At 38.6% G+C, this 15,654-nt stretch overlaps 1 protein-coding gene across 3 annotated transcripts in view; it reads left to right on the top strand.

The window, feature by feature from the left end:
* Positions 1-15,654, top strand: part of MSH3 (mutS homolog 3) — a 180,944-nt gene that overhangs the window by 142,655 nt on the left and 22,635 nt on the right. The window lies entirely within an intron of this gene.

Genomic DNA, 15,654 nt, shown 5'->3' with positions numbered 1-15,654 from the left:
AGACCTAAATTCTTTTTGATGGCATATCACCAAGCAGATGTTATTTTGATCTCTGTATATTTGCAGACGAACTCAATATAAGAAATTTAAGGAATCTTTCTTTACTTTTTAAATTGTCATTTTCTATTTTGTGAAAAAAAAAGTATGTGTTTGTGTGTATGTAAATATACTTGGTATTTTATTTCAGTTACACTATTAGGGAGAGGGACAGAGAAATTTAACAAAGAGCAAAAAGATTTTAGAAGATTCACAAAGAGAAAAGATTTAAAAAGTAAGGTGGTTTGTCTGAAAGAGAATCTTGTGAGCAGAATGTCAGATGTTTTTAGATACAAGTAATAGAAAAGAAAAGAAGAGTTTACTTTTCTCATATAACGAGAAGGCTTGGGGTGGGCTGCTGTTTCTGCTCCTTCAGTGGTTCTGCAGTTTTGTTGGCCTTTCTTTCATAGTTGCAAGATAGTTGCTGTGACTCCAGACATCACATCACATGAGGAAAAAGGAAGACAGAATGCCACAGTTCCCTCCCAACACCTTTTATTTATTTCCAGAAAATCAGTACCTTTTCCGAAGCCTCTCAGAAAACTTCCACTTATATTTCACTGTCCAGACTTATGTCTCTTGGCCGTAATTGCAAGGGAAACAGAAAGTAAGAATTTGCTTTTGTCCAGCTTTCCTCATGGAGTTAGACAAGTGTTTGGGAATGGATTCAGAGGTAATCAGAAAATGGTTTTTGCCTACAAAAAATGAATTCAGTGATGATAATAATAAAAACAGCTATACTTTATTTTATATATATATATATATATATATGTGTGTGTGTTTTTAAAACTTCTTATCAGTGTATAGGGACTGCCATGTGCCCTTGATATTAAATACTTTATATAAAGTTATATTCAGTGATAGCAAGTATAAGCCTACTGAAAAACGACAAGCCACACTAATTTCAGGAATTTGGGGGTATTTATTCATTTTCATTTATTCATTCATCCAACACATACTAACTTAGCATCTACTATACTATATGACATATATGACTGTATGACATAATGACTATGATTGGGACTATGATACAACCATGGTTTCTGTTCTGGCATTTACGGGAAGAGGGAGATTTTCTTTTTTCCATAGATCCCGACTTTATTTATATGTAGTAAGTAGAAATATGCAGAGACAGTGCAGTCGTTTAGGCAGTTGTGTATGGAGTCCAGAGGGAGAGATGAAAGGTAATGATACAAATTTGCTGTGAGACATTTTTGTATAAGCGATAAGTAAAGTCTTAGGTATAGGTGAGATCATCTCAGTAGAAGGTATAGCGGAGAAAATAGTGCCCTAGAGCTGAGCCTTAAGACTGCCAACATGGCATAGATGAGTCAGATGATAAGCTAGAAAAACCAACAGGAGGACAAAAACCAGGATGTTATGTTGTCAGGAGAAGACTCCTCCAAGGAGAAAGGAAGTGGCCAGCAGCTCAGAGTGGTCAGATGAATCAGATGAAATGAAACCGGAAAAGTCAACTTTGATCTTGACAAAGTCACCGGTGGTCATTAGCAAGAGCTGTTTTGTTTGTTTGTTTAAAAGATCTGTTTATTGTAGAGAGAGAGAGAGAGCATGAGTGGCAGGGACAGAGAATCTCACACAGACTCTGTACTGAGCATGGAGCCCAGTGCAGAGCTCAGTCTCATGACCTTGAGATTATGACATGAGCCAAAACCAGCTGTCAGATGCCCAACCACCTGTGCCACCCAGGTGCCCCAGCAAGAGCTGTTTTGGTGGAGTTGTGGCAGATGGTAAAGGAGTGAGCCAGAGGTCAAGAAATAGACTATACAGGTGTGGCCAGGCAGCGTGGCTGGGAGGAGGAGGTGAGAGATCGAGTGAGGGACTTGGCTTGTTTTGTTCGTGAATGGTAGACTTGAACATGATTCAGTGGAATATCCAAGGGGATATGTTATATCCATAAATTTATGATTTAAAAAATGCTTCGATTACCTTGGAGGATATTAGAATAAGTTAATGATATTTATAATAACAAAAATCATTAATCACTTTGGAGAATGAAAAAAAATAAAGAGAGAACCAAGAAAATTCTGTCTTTCCACATAGGTGACGAGAGGAAGTTTCTCATTATAGAAGTGCCCCAGCTAATAGGCGAAGAAGGAATGATAGAATTAGAGTGTCACCCTTTTTTGCAACCCCCTCCAAGGGTGGAGTTTTTCCAGAGAAGTGAATGAAAAAGTAGAGGGTATATAAGAGTTGTCGAGTTTGGGAGGCTGGGTGTCTTCGTCAGTTAAGCATTTGCTTTGGGCTAAGGTCATGATCCCAGGGTGCTAGGATCAAGTCCTGCTTTGGGCTCCCTTCTTTGTGAAGAGCCTGCTTCTCCCTCTTCCTCTCCTGCTCCCCCTGCTTGTGCTTTCTCTCTCTCTCTCTCTCTCAGTCAGATAAAGAAATAAAATCTTTAAATCTAAAAAAAGAGATTAGGGTTGGCAAGCGCACATTGGGAATAATGGACCATAGAACGTCAACAGAGAAAAGGGCCCAAGGGAAAGCACAGTGGTAGGTGGTCTGAGTCCTGCGGGGCTGGAAGAGCAGTTGTGGTGGATGTGCTGCATGAGCCAGAATGGGCAGCTTTTGAGGCGAAACACTTCACATCTCTGCTGAAGTCCAACATGTGCCCCTGCTACTGGATGGCTGAGGTAGAGGAGAGGAGGAGAGCGGCTAAGAGGAGATCTAGGCTTGATCTAGGTGGTGTTGGTTGGTTTAGCTTCCAGAAGCGTTGGCAGGTTTCTTGGGGCAGAGGGGAGAATATACACCAAATGTTAACAACTTTGATGAGTGGGGGGGTGGGGGTTTGAAGTTAAATAGCTGACAACATGGACAAAGGGAGGATGTCATGGTCAAACGGTATAACCTCAAAGGAGCTGTTGTTATTACAAGAAGGTAGAGTCTAGAAGTAAGAACGGTAAACAGGAGAATCCTTGCCATATCAGAGGAGGCAAGGAAATGAATAGGTGATTTTGGAGAGGGTTGCAGGGGAGGGACTGGAGAGGAAAGGAAGGGAGTGCCCATGGGGAGAAGAGAATGGGGACACAGGCAAGTTGGCTGGCCATTTGGCAGTATGGCAAGGTGCACAGGGTCTGGGTTTAGGAGGTGATGAGGTAGAGAGTTGGAGAAAACCTGGAAGTGGAGAGCAGTATGGACTTGATGTTGGAGGCTACAAGAGCCACAGAGGAAGACACACAGTGTTCTGACTGAGGAACATATGGAAGGACAAGGGTGGTACCTGGGACGAATCTCACCAAGCTTGGGTAGTGGTGAGTCCACAAGCTGTCAGTGCCACACACCACAGCCTAACTGGACTGGGCCTGAAACTTGAGATGCGTACTGTGTCACCTGGACCCAGAAGCTCCTCAGTCCATCAGGAAAGAAACAGATAAAATAAGTGTGAGTCAATGGCGTTGTCCCCTCGGGTATTGCTGGATGTACTCTGGCCAGTGGTGCATTTTCTCCTGCTTCAGGTCTAATCCCGGCCCCCACTTCTTACTACATATTATTGCAGAAACTGGTCCCCTGCTCTCCCAGTCTTCCTTTCTTCCTCTCCAGTCAGTTTTCACACCTCTGTGAGGTGCCTCTCAGAGCACAGCTATGACCAGGTAATTCTGCTAAACCTCGAACGGTGAATACAGGTCTCTGGGCATGTCAGTCCGGAACCCCCAGATGACTGCAACCTTTTCAGTCTTGTTTTCTGTTTCTTTCCCTCACCTACCAGTGTGTTAACCCACCCCTTCCTTCTGAATTCCAGGAAGCTATTATGTGCTTTCTCATTTGTCTTTTTTTTTAGTTTTTACTATTTCCTGCATCAGAAATACTTCTTCTAATATTTTGTTGTTGTTGTTAAAATTCCACCTCCTTCATGAAGCCTTCCTTGATTCCCCTAGCCAGAATTAATCTTTCTCATCTCTGTACTTCCATCATCCATGTATTTTGCCTTTTTTAAAAAGCTCTTACCACTTTTAGTTTTATAGCTTTTCCTGTACAGGTCTGCCTCTGCTATTGTGTGGTCTGTTCCCAAAAGATGAGTCTCATGTTTTGTACATTTCTCTTTTCCCTCCCTGAACCTGGACCTTGCTCTACTTGTACGTACACAAAACAGGGCTGTTGAATGAATTGACCTTTAAGTCAAGATCAAGCACATGGAAGCTAAATCCACAGGCAGTGGGGACCCTTGAAGACGTAGGAGTAGGGAAGTGATGTGATCAGAGTTACAGCTGAGGTTCCAGGAGGATTCATCTGGCCACCCTGTGAAAGAAAGACTATATAAAGGCATGATGTCATGATCTAATTCTTGGAGAGATCCTGAGCATTTTAATTAGACTGATAGACATGGGAATGGATGAGGGACAGAGGAGAGATGTTTGCAGGGTTAGAACTGACAGGCTCTGGTAGCTACAGTAGATGAAGAGAGATAGTTGAACTAGAGGCAAGGAGGCATCAAGCCTAGGTGACCAAAAGGAGTGAATGGTGGTGCTTGTCAGTAACACTGGGAAATTCAGGAGGAGGGTCTGATTTCGGAAGTGATCTTAACTGGTAACAAGGAGGCCTCATCATAAGACAGCCATTATTTTCTGTGTTCGTGAGCACAAACTATAGGCTCTTGGGATATTGAGCATTCTCTCAATGAGAAGGCCCAGAACTCTAGGGTACTGAACACATGTTTTTCTTAAAACCTTGCCATGTACTAGAGTTTGATGGTAGGAGTTAGGGATGCCGAGCCAAATGAGACCTTTACCCTCCAGAAACAGGTGAGGGAGACGGAGGCCTGAGGCATTACAATGCGGTGAGATCTTGGCAGTGCTGGAGAAGTGATTGTGTCTGTGTCTTCATTTGCTTGCCTGTTTATTTGCATTTATCCTGCCATCTTCCAGAAAAGAGTTAAGTGTTGGTTTGCAGAAGATTCCAAGTAGCGTAAGTAAAAATGAGGGCAAGGCCTTAAAATGGAGCCAGCAATGAATCTGAAAATATTTATCACATAATGACTAACACTGTTGTGGAGTTTCCACAAAGGTAAGCTTGTTCAGTTAAAATAGTTCACAGTGCCTAGAAAAAAAAATTGCTTAAGAAAACAGCTTCAAAAAAACCTTTTTATTGTGTTAGAAAATGGTTTGTAACAGTAAGACTAGCTAGTGGCTGGCCTGGAAGGGGCTTGGATGGAATGTGAGCTGCTTCTCTTCCATGCGTGACGGTGTGCCTTCATCTCCTGAACCAGGAGCAGCTTCAAGGAGCTGGACTGATCACCAGTCACTGCGTTGGTCAATGCACCAACTAATCTTTAAACCTTGCAAACACTGAATTGATGATTTCAGCAGAGTAGTTTTCATTCCGAATTAACGCCTTCACACGTGTCCGCTTTTTTAGCTACTTGGGGATACATTTTACAGTTAGTTACCTGGTCCTGGTGGGCCCATCCAGAGGAAATATTACATGAAAGAATATCCTTGTTATAAGACATGAAAAAAAGAGCTGGTTACAAAGCCTGGCATTCAGTATGATTCCACTTTTGTATGAGAAATTATACATGTAAATATATGCAGAGAAAATCATCGAAATAGAAGGCTTTATTCTAAAATACCATAAGGGATATGCGATTATGGTGAGTGTTCTTTCCTACTGCTTATTAATATTTTTAAACATCTGAAATAAATACGTAACAAAGATACAACCTCAAATTAAGGGCAGTATCAATCAAAATGACATGTTTTGTAGAAGTCCAGTGAAATGCTTATGTAGTCACTGTCTGGGAACACTTTTTTCCAGGGCAGATTTCTCTTCCCTACTCAGTGGAATGGAATTTGGGGTTCTGAGGGTAAACCTTCCCAGGTGATTCAGTGTATTAGAGCTTACTTTTCGAAAAAGTGTTTAACCCAGCCTATGGTTTTTCGTCCTGTAGACATTGATGGTTTTCTTGTCTGGGTCATTATACAAGATGGTGTCTTTAATTTTCATAACTCACATTGTCATTTGCACATGTAACATCTAAAACAATGAGTTTGAACCCTTAATGTACCTTGGACTTTTTTTTTTTTGAGAGAGAGAGAGAAAGTGCATGTGTGCACACAAGGGTGGTAAGGGGCAGGGGGAGAGAGACTCTTAAAACAGGCTCTAAGCCCAGCACAGAGCCTGAGACAGATGGGACATGATCTCAGGGTCATGAGATCATGACCTGAGCTGAAATCACGAGTCTGACATTTAACCCACTGAGGCACCCAGGTACCTCCATTGGATTTTTTTGTAATGGAGCTTTTAGAAAATAGTGATACATGGACCGTAGAGGTTTTAAGATGGACTGGGGTCTAGAAGTTGAGTTATGTAAGCGTCCAGATGGTTTTGAAGTGCAGCTGAGGTTGAGAAGCATTTCCCAAGCCCTTGCTGGAGAGCTCAGTTGTTTAATTATAAAAGTTAATTTAAAAATTGTAGATGCTTATTATGAAAACAGCCTGTCAGTATAAAGGGTATAGAGTGGAACTTTTGCCTTCTGCCCAGGTCAACAACTATTCATGGTTCTCTGTATAACTTTCCACAAATGTGCAAGTATATGTAAATCTTCTTTTATATAAAAGGTATTATTCTAAGCATTACTGCTATGCAGCTTGCTTTTATTTACAGATATATAGGGGACATGTTTCTCTACCAGTTCATGCTAATTAATCTCAGATGTTTTAATGGCTGCAAGGTATCTGCTGTGCAGATTCCTGGGTCTCTAACCTCAGAGGGCTGTATCTGGGATGCACTGCTTTAGTATCAAGATCCTGTTCCCTGTCTTTTCTTCTGTCCTCACCCTCTCTTCCTTTACAGTTGGAAGGGAGTCTTCCTGGACCACATTCATTTATATCTTAGATCCTTACTGGAGTGTGGTGTGATAGTATGCCTTCATATTTTCATTTATTTATTGTAAAATAATTCAGACATATAACAATGCCTCAGGTAACTGCCACTCTACTAAAGAAATAAAACATGGCCAGTACTATTGAACCCACAATTCTCCCTAATTCTTTTCCTTTCCACCCCATCTAGAGGACCTGCCCTTCTGACTGTAGTTGTCATCCCATGCATTTGTCTCTATTTTTACTACATAGGTATGTTTTTGAGAACATACAGAGTTATTGGGTATGCTCTTACCCTTTATATGTATGTTATCACACTGTGTTTTCTTCTGCAAGTGGCTTTTCCCCCAATATTGTATTTATGAAATTCATCCATATGGATACATGTAATTCCAGTCTACTCATTTTTCTGTTATTATGGATATTCCATTGTACATGCACCTACCACAGTTTATCCATTTTCCATGATTGATATTTAACATGATTCAGATTTGTTGCAAATGCAGGTAGTACTGGTACTTGTCTTGAATCCTTCTGGTACACATGAATGAGTTTTCTGAATCCCAGCTGTTATCTAGGAGTGGGACTGTGGAGTGTAAGGAATGTGTGTCTTTCTTGTTCTTCAGGGAGGCTGCCAGCAGTATGTAAAAGTTTGTACTTGTGCTTTAACATTAAATTAGGGGTATCTAGGTGGTTCGGGTAGCTGAGAGTCTGACTCGTGATTTTGGCTCAGGTCATGATCTTTCAGTCATGAGACTGAGCCCTGCATCCAGTGTCTGCGTCCGCACTGGGTGTGGAGCCTGCTTAGGGTTCTCTCTCTCACTCTCCTTCTGTCCCCCTCCCCCACTGGCGCAGGTGTGCAGGCATGTATTCACCTGTGCATACATGCTCTCTTTGTCTCAGAAATAAATGCAGAAAATGAAAGAAAATTAGACATACCCATTTGATGATGTTTCTATATAGTCTTCCAAATTGCTGGTAAGTAAATTTTCTTTTTTTTAATTTACAGTCTTGTACATGAAGTGCCATCTGAGAAGTCATTTTTTGTTAATGCTAGGGGATTATTTTCCCTCTGTGTGCATGCTTTGCCTGTTTACAGAAAGATCTGAAGCACTTTATTGGCCTTCTCTGACAAACTGCCAGGCCTCCTCTCATCAGCTGATGGTTACTTTCTTTAATTCCTTTTTGTCTTGGCTGCCAGGAAAGAAAGAGCTAAATTCAAGGCTCAGGTGCAGAAACAGATTTAGTTTAGTTTTCCCCTTCTCATACATAGGACTATTTCTCTAATATGGTTCTTATAACAGTTGCATCAGAATCAGAGAGAAACTTGTTTCAAATCTTTAGAACTTTCTAATCCCTGATCAGAGACCTATTAAGTTAGAATCGCTGAGACCCAAAATTAGCATTTTCAACACTCATGTAAAATGTGCTGTCTTAAATATGAAGATCTACTGGATGGTTTATAATCTTAGTTTCATATTCTTTGTAATTCTTCCATAATAGATATATTGTTATTCAAATCATTGCAAATCCTGTTTGGACTCAGTGGAAGAATTACTGAAAATCTAGCTGAGTGAGATAGATGCATAACACTTGGCTCCAAATTTTTACCTTTAAGTTGGTTATTTTTGTGTTATTGACTGGACATTTATGACACCAGGTTTAAATTCATGCATTCTGTAAATACTAGTTGAGTGCCTACTTTGTGCCGTGTGCTGTGCTGTCAGAGGAATAAATGAATGTGTGAAAAGCTGTGAACAGACAGGCTTTAGGAATATTTTTTACTGAATGTTGTAACCTTGTATAAGCCTATTGCTGAACAAGAACATTATTTTTAAAAGTAGAATTTTGGCAAACATATACATGTGGCTCTAATTAGTATATCTATATCAGTATATTGTGATATATGTATTTATCAATGAAATATTTCTAGACACATATTTCCAAGGATCATTAACATGTTTGAGTGCATCACCAGAATATAAGGTCTCTTGTTTATTAACCTGATAAATGCAAACTTAAACCTCATTTACCTTTTTAGACTTGCTAATTAAGTTTTAGAAAAGCAGTGAATTAAATGTGGCTTGAAAAAAGCAAAACAATTGGCTTCTGTCAGCATAATTTATGTCAATTAAACGTTGATAGAAAGTGCTATTTACATTAAATGGCTCTTGGTTAATAATTTTCTTGCCATGTTACCCAAGTAAAGTCTGTTTCAGCTCCTCACTTCAGGAACTGTGTACTCAAAATGGCAACAGTGTGCTTATTTTAAGAGAGAATTGGAGCGTAATAGGCATTCAGATGCTTAACTTATTTTGAATATTTGCTTTTGACCGTGTGGATGATTACTGATTTGTTTGCCCAGTCTGGTTTAATTCAGCAAATACTGATTGAGCTGTATATACTCCACCTACTGTGGAGTATTTGTAGTCTATTAAATATATATGATATATATTTATATATACTTGTATGTGTATATATTCTAATATATATTCATATATTTTATATATGTATGTATATATCCTCCTTGGGCAGAAAGAGAACATCTTGAATCAGTGTATGTTTTCTAGTTGGTAGTAAATACCAGCACTAAAAACCGCATGGTAAGTGATATTTTACAAAATGAGTAGGCTGTTATGAATTCTGTTGGCATCAGAAGTGTTGCCTATTAATATCTCTGTTGTTTATTTAGTTCCCACAGCTGTGTTTGCCAAACAGGAGATGCCTCACTTCATCTTTTGATAAGAAGTGGTTTTGTGAATTTAATACTTCAGTCACCTGAGGAGTTGGTTTGGTTTGAAATGCAGAGCCCAGGCAGTTCCCTTAAACACAGATCCCTTGGATATAGTGTTGTAATTGTTGTGATGAAGGAGACTCTTAGACTCTGTATTTAAGAACCTCTGCAAGTGACCCTGAAACATATTCAGATTTAGGAGCCATTGTTCAATTTCCACTCCCAAAATTTTGCAAAGAGAACAACAAAATCAGAGAGATTGTGATTTTGTCTGCCTCAGCTTATAATGTGTGTGTAATTATAAGGATGCATCCCTCTGATTGTGTCAGGTTCCCCTCTATTAATCTTATTAATTAGAGTAATTAATTAATCTGATTAATCTTATTCTGATGAGTGATTGATCTTGTCTTTCTTTTGATGGCCTTAATTATTTGTGGCTTTAACATATGCAGTTAAGGTTGGAAAAGAACATTTGCTCTCTTCATTATTATCCTTTGGAATTCTTGGGACTTTCCCACAGAGCGGACTAGTAGATGTGTTAGAGAATAGTTTGCCCAGTCAGCATATCCTGGGTTCCCTTTGATAGGAAAATGCCCCTGTCCTTCCTAAGTGGCCTGCCTATGTTTGTAGATGTTTCCAGTGAACATGGATTCATGAGAGCCAACACAAGTTTGGCATTGGATTATTGTCTTGATTCTCAGCAACGTTTCCATTGAAATTGAAAGAATGCTAACAGTTTTTTTTGCTTGGTTATATATATATATGCAGTTCAGTGTTACAACTTTTATAAATTAATTTTAAATACTGTAATGTAATGTGATTGCAACTGTTAGTAGAATATGAAAGAAAAACTTTTCTTGTCTTTTGTAATAATTTTATTGCTGCTAATCAAGTGTTTTCGATGTGGCTAGAAGAAAGCTGCTTCTTTAACCTGGTAATTACTTTCTTTTTCCTTTGTCTTAAAGTAATGATACAATAAAGTGTTCTTAAATGTATCATTTGTGATTTTTTAAAATAACATGTTTTCTAATTACACTGGAATGCTTGTTCACTGTGCAAGATTTAAAAATAGAAAAGCTCAAAAAAAAAAGGAGGAAATTTAAATCACCTTCAATTCTACCACCTGGAAATTGTTATTTAGGTATTTGCCTTTTGGGGCTCTTTTTGAAATGCATACAATGTAGTGGTAAATCATTGGTGACTGCATTCCATTTCTGGGTTAATGTTTATGTTTTAATCAAGTGCAACACAGATTTTTTTTTAATGCCTTTTAAGTACTATCCAGTATCTACACATCTTGTAGTAATTGGTATCCTTTTACGGCTTTTTCTTTTCTTGGACTGTAATCTTTAAATTTTTCTTTCTTATACCATCCATCTCCAAAGTTAGAGATTTATTTATTTAGCAGATTATTTTCCTTGTGTACATTTATATAATACTCAAAAAATAAGAAGCTTTGACATGTATACTTTACAGAATTTTGTTAACTTTGTAGCAAAGTGAAGTAAATAGGAAAAATCTTTAATTTCAAGAAGAAGGCAAAATAAGCCAACACAAAAGTCCTCCTCCTATACAGAGCACTTGAAGGACAAATAAGGCATTCCACTTACATGAGGAAGCTAGAATAGGCAAATTCATAAGGACAGAAAATAGAATAGAGTTTACTATGGGCTGGCGGGAAGGAGAGAATAGCAAGTTTGTTTTTATAATGAGTACAGAATTTCTTTTTTGGGATGATGAAAAGATCTAGTAATGGATGGTGGTGATGGTTGCACAACATTTGAATGTGCTTATTAATACCACTGAATTGTGTACCTGAAAAATGGTAAGTAGTAAACTTTATTTATATATTTTTTACCACAATTTTTGAAGCACTCAAATATGTCCCCAAATCCAAATATAATTATTGCCTCTATTCAGTGATTTTTATATTTGAGCTTCAGTATTGATCATTCAATAAGAAAAACATTTTCTTTGTTAATTACAGCACTTCTCTCTCATGCTAGCATTTTCCTTGTGTAAGACCTGGAAATTGTGATTTGAGGGGACAGAGGCCCACCCTGTTAGCTACAATTGAAAAACATCCAGAATGTTACCTCAAAATACCAAGATCTCAAAAAAAAACTCTTTTTCAAATTTTCATGTAACTGTTCTTTATTTTAGAAACTGATTTTAGAAACTATCAATTTCTTTTCTCCATTAGTGCTTTATTAAGCTTTGTTGACCTATTTAAGGGTTATAGGCGAGGAGGGAGTAGGGGATTAGAAAGATTAGTCAACCGCCACTCCTAAAAATATCAGAGTGATTTTTTTTCTTAATCACATAACTATAACCTGTGTACTCAGAGCAAACTAACTCTAAGACAAAACCTAAAGAATGAATTTTTTTACTACTTTTGACTATAAATACAGACAATAATAATGACATGTGTTCTAGAAGGCCTTAAATTTCTAACATATTTTAACATTTTGAAAAACTTAAGAATCATTGTCCAGTATTGTGTCTTGTAAAGTGCTTGTTGAAGTAATAAAATGTTATAAAAAATATATTAATTTATAATGTCTTCAAAAACTTTTTTTGGTGCTTTTCTGGGATATGTACAAGTTAGCAAGATAATAGGAAAGTAGAATGGTATCTAAAGACCCTGGAATAAAGAGAATGTAAGGAGAGAAACATAAGATAGTAAGTTAAGAAAAATAAAGTGAGATTTGCTGTTTGTTATTATAAGGTGTCATTCAGTTTTTAGTAACCAAGGCGAAAAGGAAAATGTGTTTAGTTATAAAATTCTGTGTCCATCAAAATAACTATACTGCAGAAATTTATTGGAAAAATAAACTATATTCCTTAAGGGTAATTAACAGAAAATATTTTATCTGTAAACATTTCCCACAGTCAGAAGCTCATGCTTCCCTAGTCTCCTCAGTGACTGGTTAGCAAGCTGGTCTGTCTTCAGTGTCTGCCGGGCACCACTGTTCCTTTCTCATCATGTGCTGTGGAAAAAATATAATTGTAATAGAAAATGTGTTGCCTGCTGAGGCAATGGCTTTCAAACTGTTGTACAGGGTCTTGAGAGCCCCCCAGAGCCCCCTCCGGATGAGAGAAGGGGCCTTACAGGACTATGTCGGGACCAAATCAGCATGCCTTTTATCTAATCTGTAGTGAGTTTCTCTGTGAAATTTCATTTGAGCAAGGGATTTAACAGCTAAAGAGATACTGAAAATCAGTGGCCTAATGGTAGTTAGGAACACTGCATAATAAAAGTACATCTAAGACGCCCTCAAATCTGGTCTGCTGTCCTTAAGGGCAGAAACCCAATAATACCATGAAGCATGTTGTGGCTCAGTCAGGTAAGCGTCTGACTCCTGATTTCGGCTCAAGTCATGATCTCATGGTCCCGGGATCGAGCCCACATTGGACTTCCATGCTCACCGTGGGGTCTGAGATGACTGAGAGTCTATCGAGGCTTTGATGCTAAGATCATTAGAGAACAACTGGTCACCATCAGTGACAAAATCTAACAAGGTAGGGATGGAGAATGGGTGATCTGGTCGTCTTGTCAGGAAGGCCTTGAAGACATTAGCAAGGATAGTTTGGAGAAGCAGAAAGTAAATAGCATTTTTAAAAATTAATCTTCATCAGTATGAATTTGACTTTACCACTAAAAATTTGTCATAGGAAAAGCACTTTTACGTTAAATAGGTTATTGTGAAAAGTGAAAATTGGACTTACTCTTTTCAATGCAGTGTCTTTAAACTGAATGGAAAATGCAGGTGAATGCTGTTGAGATTGCATGCTACTTTTTAATTACCAGGTACCATGTTATTGCAATAAGCTTTCCATGAAAATATTAAGCATTAATTTTTATATTCAGTAAAAACTTAAGTTTCTCTTATGTTCCTTAGATTTGTATGTTATAATTTTAGAATAAACTCAGCAACAGTGGACAAGGATAACTGTAATTTATACGGAAGAACAAAGGAGAACATAAATTTAAAACCTTTCATCCCTTGCAACTCTTGCCACAGATGATCAGTCAGTCCTTTGTTAACTTTAAGTTTGGACACTCACGTTGTTCGCTCTTGACTCATGGGTTGGGTAGAAGGAGAAGAGAATGGAGAGAGGTTTAAGGACAGAGACTCAGAAGGCCTTATAAACCATGCTAGGAATTTAGGGTTTTATTTTCCAGGCATTAAGAAACCATTGTATATTTATTTTGTTTTATAAAAAATTAAGAAATTAACTTATTTATTTCTCATAACCTTCGTAAGAAGTAGAAAAGCAGGCAATACTGTTGTCACTGCTTACAGATGGGGAAGCTGAAGCACAGTGCTCTGGAACTTGTCTACTCACTCAACCTTTATGTCCTGCTGCCGCTTGGATAGGATTCAGTCTATCTCTGTATGCTGCAGATTAAACTCAGTAATTAGTATTAAGATGAGAAAAATGTACATGTAAACTTTTCAATGCATTCATGCAACATCAACTTTTCGCTGACATTGCAGAAAAAGCTGTTGTCCAGTTTGAGACACCCTCTTATTTTTCTTTTATCATAGATTCCCCCCAAAATTCTTTGATTGTGATAAGACCAGTTAACATGGGATCTGCCCTCTTAGCAGGTTTTTAAGTGTACGATGCGTTTTTGTTGAGTGTAGGAACAATGTTGTGCTGCAGATCTCTAGCACCTACTCATGTTGGAAAATCAGAACTATATGCCTGTGGATTAGCAACTCCCATTCTTTCCTCACCCCCACCCCAGCCCTTGGCAACCACATTCTACTTTTCTGTTTCTATGAGTTCGTTTGTCTTATTTTTATTTTTTTAAGATTTTTTTTTTAATTTATTTGAGAGAGAGAGCTGGAGAAGGGGGAGAGTCAGGGAAAAGCAGACTCCCCGCTGAGCAGGGAGCCCAATGTGGGACTTGATCCCAGGACCCTGGGATCATGACCTGAACCGAAGGCAGCCGCTTAACCAACTGAGCCACCCCCACACCCCGAGTTTGTTTATTTTAGAGACCTCACGTAAGTGGAGTCAGTATTTGTCCTTCTATGGCTGACTTATTATACTTATTTCCAACATGACTCAGTTGATTTTAAAATAGGAGTCTCGTGGTAAGGTGAAAAATAGAATAGCTGTTAGAGAAATTGAAGATAGAAAAGGTTATCGGAATAACTCAGATCAATGAATATAAATTAATGAAACATCAGTGGGATTGAAAGGAGAGTACTAAGGACTGGATACTATAGATTAAGAGACCAAGAAGAATCCAAAGAGAACACCAAATTCTCATTTTTTATACTTACAGAGTAAAGGTACTGAATTAGTTTTCTGTGTTGTGTAACAAACTGTCACAAACTCAGCAGCTAAAAGAAACAGCATATTATTTCAGAGTTTCTGTGGTTTCTGTAGTTTCGGTGGGTCCTGTGCAGAGTTCTCATCTGGAGGCTGAACTGGGGATGGATCCACTTACAAGCTCATTCAAGTTGCTGGCAGAATCCATCACCTTGAGATGATAGGACTGAGTCCCCTGGTTGGCTTTTGGCTAGGGACTGCTTTCAGCTCCTGGAGACCACTCACAGATCCTTTTCCCATGGCCCTCTCACAGTGTGGCAGCGTGCTTCTTCAAAGCATTAGAGAAAGTCTCTAGTGTGGGTCTAGCAAGATGTAGTCTCATATAACATCATGTGATCTAGGGAGTAAAATCCCATCACTTTGGCTCTATTCCATTGATTGAAAGCAAGTCACAGGTCCCACCTACACTCGGAGGAGGTGGAATCATACAAGGGGTGAATACCAGAATGCAGAGTTCATTGGGGTCACTTTATTGTGTATCTACCACACATCCAGCCTTTGACAGCAAGTACAGTAAGGAGATCGGAGTGTACATTCGGGAATCAGACGGACCTGGATTCAAATCCTGACTCCATGAATGACTGGGTTTTTGGTCACTAAACCTGTTTTCTCTTCTGTAAGTGAGGATAAGGTCTATCTCCTGTGGTGTCAGGAATCAGTGAAATAATGCAGGTATAACACTCAGGTGGTTGCCCAGAA

The sequence above is a fragment of the Neovison vison genome, chromosome 1 (genome assembly GCF_020171115.1).
Source record: "Neovison vison isolate M4711 chromosome 1, ASM_NN_V1, whole genome shotgun sequence".
NCBI classification, from domain to species: domain Eukaryota; kingdom Metazoa; phylum Chordata; class Mammalia; order Carnivora; family Mustelidae; genus Neogale; species Neogale vison.
This window is presented reverse-complemented; position numbering and strand designations above follow the sequence as displayed.